Raw genomic sequence first — 5,000 nt, 5'->3', positions numbered from 1 at the left:
GGTCTACCAGTGGTAGCTCTGAAAAGTCGAAAAAATGACTAAGTCCAACTTGGTCTACCAGTGGTAGCTCTGAAAAGTCGAAAAAATGACTAAGTCCAACTTGGTCTACCAGTGGTAGGCTCGAAAAGTTGAAAAAATAACTAAGTCCAACTTGGTCTACCAGTGGTAGCTCTGAAAAGTCGAAAAAATGACTAAGTCCAACTTGGTCTACCAGTGGTAGGCTCGAAAAGTCGAAAAAATGACTAAGTCCAACTTGGTCTACCAGTGGTAGGCTCGAAAAGTTGAAAAAATGACTAAGTCCCATTTGGTCTACCAGTGGTAGCTCTGAAAAGTCGAAAAAATGACTAAGTCCAACTTGGTCTACCAGTGGTAGGCTCGAAAAGTTGAAAAAATGACTAAGTCCAACTTGGTCTACCAGTGGTAGCTCTGAAAAGTCGAAAAAATGACTAAGTCCAACTTGGTCTACCAGTGGTAGGCTCGAAAAGTTGAAAAAATAACTAAGTCCAACTTGGTCTACCAGTGGTAGCTCTGAAAAGTCGAAAAAATGACTAAGTCCAACTTGGTCTACCAGTGGTAGGCCCGAAAAAGCTGAAAAAATGACTAAGTCCAACTTGGTCTACCAGTGGTAGGCTCGAAAAGTTGAAAAAATGACTAAGTCCCATTTGGTCTACCAGTGGTAGCTCTGAAAAGTCGAAAAAATGACTAAGTCCAACTTGGTCTACCAGTGGTAGGCTCGAAAAGTCGAAAAAATGACTAAGTCCAACTTGGTCTACCAGTGGTAGGCTCGAAAAGTTGAAAAAATGACTAAGTCCAACTTGGTCTACCAGTGGTAGGCCCGAAAAAGCTGAAAAAATGACTAAGTCCCACTCGGTCTACCAGTGGTAGGTCGAAAAAGTGCGAAATTTTTCTAAGTCCCCACTTTTGGTCTACCATTTCACGCCAAAAACTAGTGAGGGTGGCGAGCTCCAGGATTTCTGACCCCCTTCGCCCGACTCCCTTGCCCGACGAAGGTGCACTCCGGTCGGCCTCGGAGCGAGTTCGCCCGCGCTCTGGAGGATTTTTCGTCGGGGGGTTTTTCAAAGGGGTGCCGTCGGACTGTTGAGGAGAGTGGCAATGACTAGGGGTCCAAGCACTGGAGATGATTCTCCATTCATTTCTAAGCATGGCAGAGCTTAAATAAAGCCCCAATAATGGTTCCAAAGTGGATTTTTGGACACTATAACACGGACCCGATCCTACCCGACCAAGAAGCTCCGCAGGTCGGCCTCCGTCCCGCCCCCCGCCCCCCAGGCGGTACGGAGGAAAAACCAAACTTCCAGAGACGGTTCCAGGGGGGGTATCTCTTTCATTATTTTGACCCGATCGAATGGACTACCGAGCCCGCCTGGGTAGGCAACCGCGCGGCCCTCCGTGGCCACTGTGCGCGGTGCGTTCCTACCCGACCCAGCGGGTTAGCCTCCAGGGGGGTCCTCCGTCAGGGGGAGGACCTTTCCGAACCTATCCGAGGGAGTCGTAGACGGCCCGTCTATATCTCAATCTGCCCTACACGATAACCGGTCGGCCCGGAGCCGTCGGACTCGGATGCCTCGGTGGTCCTCGCGTCCAACCGAGCTCCAGCACCCGGCTTCAAAAAGCTCCGGACCCCCGGTTTCGGAACGAGCGTTTCCTTGTTATCCCCGAAGCAAGCGGGAACTCGCGCAGCGGAGTTGCCACACTAATTTCCACTGGGAGCAATGAGGGGTGAGCTCGGACGAGCCTCTCCGCCCGTTCCCCCCCTCCCCGGGGGGTCCTTCGGACGGTACGGGGCCGATCCCTCTCCCTCTAAGAACCAATGGTTTTTTCTGTGACAAAAACCACTCGCAGCAACCTGGTTGATCCTGCCAGTAACATATGCTTGTCTCAAAGATTAAGCCATGCAGGTCTAAGTGCACACGGAAGGTACAGTGAAACTGCGAATGGCTCATTAAATCAGTTATGGTTCCTTTGATCGCTCCACACGTTACTCGGATAACTGTGGTAATTCCAGAGCTAATACATGCAAACGAGCGCTGACCGGTCCTCTCTCGGGGGGGCCGGGATGCGTGCATTTATCAGACCCAAAACCCACCCGGGGGGACCCGCGAGGGTTTCCCCCGGCCCTTTGGTGACTCTAGATAACCTCGGGTCGATCGCGCGCCCACCGCGGCGGCGACGTCTCATTCGAATGTCTGCCCTATCAGCTGTCGATGGTAGCATAGGGGGCTACCATGGTGACCACGGGTAACGGGGAATCAGGGTTCGATTCCGGAGAGGGAGCCTGAGAAATGGCTACCACATCCAAGGAAGGCAGCAGGCGCGCAAATTACCCATTACCGACACGGTGAGGTAGTGACGAAAAATAACGATGCAGGTCTCTTTCGAGGCCCTGTAATCGGAATGAACGTATCCTAAACACATGGGTGAGGACCCATTGGAGGGCAAGTCTGGTGCCAGCAGCCGCGGTAATTCCAGCTCCAATAGCGTATATTAAATTTGCTGCAGTTAAAAAGCTCGTAGTTGGACTTCGGGAGTGGGCTGGCGGTCCGCCGCGAGGCGAGCTACCGCCTGTCCCAGACCCTGCCTCCCGGCGCCCCCCGGATGCCCTTGGTTGGGTGTCCGGTCCTCAGGGGTCCGGAGCGTTTACTTTGAAAAAATCAGAGTGTTCAAAGCGGGCACCAAACTCGCCTGAATGCCTGAGCTAGGAATAATGGAATAGGACTCCGGTTCTATTTTGTGGGTTTCCTGAACCAGGGCCATGATTAAGAGGGACGGCCGGGGGCATTCGTATTGCGCCGCTAGAGGTGAAATTCTTGGACCGGCGCAAGACGGACGAAAGCGAAAGCATTTGCCAAGAATGTTTTCATTAATCAAGAACGAAAGTCGGAGGTTCGAAGACGATCAGATACCGTCGTAGTTCCGACCGTAAACTATGCCGACCCGCGATCCGGCGGCGTTATTCCCATGACCCGCCGGGCAGCGTGCGGGGAAACCAGAGTCTTTGGGTTCCGGGGGGAGTATGGTTGCAAAACTGAAACTTAAAGGAATTGACGGAAGGGCACCACCAGGAGTGGAGCCTGCGGCTTAATTTGACTCAACACGGGGAACCTCACCCGGCCCGGACACGGAAAGGATTGACAGACTGATGGCTCTTTCTCGATTCTGTGGGTGGTGGTGCATGGCCGTTCTTAGTTGGTGGAGTGATTTGTCTGGTTAATTCCGATAACGAACGAGATTCCTTCGTGCTAAATAGTTACGCGGCCCCCCGCGGTCGCGGTTAACTTCTTAGAGGGACCAGTGGCGTATAGCCACGCGAGATGGAGCAATAACAGGTCTGTGATGCCCTTAGATGTCCGGGGCTGCACGCGCGCCACAATGGCCGGGCCAGCGTGTGCCTACCCTACGCCGAGAGGCGCGGGTAATCCGCTTAAACCCGTTCGTGACGGGGATTGGGGATTGCAATTATTCCCCATGAACGAGGAATTCCCAGTAAGTGCGGGTCATCAGCTCGCGCTGATTAAGTCCCTGCCCTTTGTACACACCGCCCGTCGCTACTACCGATTGGATGGTTATGTGAGGTCCTCGGATCGGCCACGCCGGGGCTCCTTCGCGGGGCCTTGGTGCTGTGCTGAAAAGTCGATCGAACTTGATCATCTAGAGGAAGTAAAAGTCGTAACAAGGTTTCCGTAGGTGAACCTGCGGAAGGATCATTACCGGGACTTGGGTTGGTAGTGTCTCCCAGTAGGCGCGACTCCCATTTCCACAAACAAAAAATGTTCAAGCCACGGCCCGACGTTGGGAACTACAGGGATTCCCTTCGGCCTTTTAATGACTTGATCGAAAAACGGTGTCCTGAGCAAAAAACGTGTTTTACGGCCAAAGGGAGACGGGTACCTGGCCCCCGAAGTCCGTCTGCGGGGTTTCTTACTCCGGAGGCGGCTCGGCGGCGCGGTTTGATGACCCCGAGTTCGCTTAGGCGTTCCGGGGCGCCCGTACCCGCGGCTGCCGTAAAACATTATTTCAAACCGTCACTTTTTGTGTCTGTTGGTTACATGGCTTCGAAACAAAAACAACCATAAAGAGTACAACTCTTAGCGGTGGATCACTTGGCTCGTGCGTCGATGAAGAACGCAGCCAGCTGCGAGAACTAATGTGAATTGCAGGACACATTGATCATCGACACTTTGAACGCACATTGCGGCCCCGGGTCAATCCCGGGGCCACGCCTGTCTGAGGGTCGCTATTCCAATCTATCGGACCTTTTCGTTCCGTCTCCCTCTTCCCTCCGGGGAAGAGTTAAGAGACGGTTCGAGGGGACCGCGGCTGGAGGTTCGCAGGTGCCCGATCCGAGGCGCCTTCGTCTTCCTAAAAGCAGACTCGGTCAGGTTCCCTTCTCGTTCGGGACTCGACAAAAGCCGCTCGACGGGCTTGATCGCGGGGGAAAAGACTTTCGTCCACCCCTCTCGCCTTCGTCTCCGTTGCCCAGCGATGGGTCTCGGAGGCCGGCTTTCCACACACCGTCCTCTACCGTTCCTCGTTCCGGCGAGGGGAGAGGTGGCGGCGATCCGTGGAGAGACGTCGTAGCGACGGCTGCCGGTGGGTTTTACCCTCTCTGGCTGCCCGTTACGCGCGCCGTCTCTCCGTCGGCGGATCTCCGTCCTCCCTCTCCTTTTCGTTCGGGCCGAGAGCGCGGCAAAAGAGAGGTTGGTAGGATAGCTCCGGTAGAAGGCGAAGAGGGGGGCTTAAGTTTTTTTCTTCCCGTTTTCATCCTTCGTCCTCCGGCCGAATCGAACCTCCCCGTCTCGAAAGGGTTCCTCCGAATGGTTTCCAGCCAGACCGCGAGGGGTGGTTCCCGCCCTCCCTCGCGGCGGCGTACGCCTGGCGACGACAGCCCTTCGAGCGCGACCTCAGATCAGACGAGACGACCCGCTGAATTTAAGCATATTACTAAGCGGAGGAAAAGAAACTAACAAGGATTCCCCTAG

General features: G+C 54.4%; 3 non-coding genes across 3 annotated transcripts in view; all 3 read left to right on the top strand.

Annotated features, from left to right (window-relative positions):
* The first annotated feature begins 1,864 nt into the window (after positions 1-1,864).
* Positions 1,865-3,728, top strand: LOC125798767 (18S ribosomal RNA). The gene has a single exon (XR_007437562.1). It is a non-coding gene; the product is annotated as an 18S ribosomal RNA (ribosomal RNA).
* Positions 3,729-4,101: 373 nt separating this feature from the next.
* Positions 4,102-4,255, top strand: LOC125798774 (5.8S ribosomal RNA). The gene has a single exon (XR_007437568.1). It is a non-coding gene; the product is annotated as a 5.8S ribosomal RNA (ribosomal RNA).
* A 662-nt stretch (positions 4,256-4,917) lies between these two features.
* The window catches only part of LOC125798771 (28S ribosomal RNA), a 4,065-nt gene continuing 3,982 nt past the window's right edge, over positions 4,918-5,000 (top strand). Inside the window, exon 1 of the ribosomal RNA XR_007437565.1 lies at positions 4,918-5,000. This exon is cut by the window's right edge and continues 3,982 nt beyond it. This is a non-coding gene — a ribosomal RNA (28S ribosomal RNA).

The sequence above is a fragment of the Astyanax mexicanus genome, unplaced genomic scaffold (assembly GCF_023375975.1).
Source record: "Astyanax mexicanus isolate ESR-SI-001 unplaced genomic scaffold, AstMex3_surface scaffold_85, whole genome shotgun sequence".
Lineage (NCBI taxonomy): Eukaryota > Metazoa > Chordata > Actinopteri > Characiformes > Acestrorhamphidae > Astyanax > Astyanax mexicanus.
This window is presented reverse-complemented; position numbering and strand designations above follow the sequence as displayed.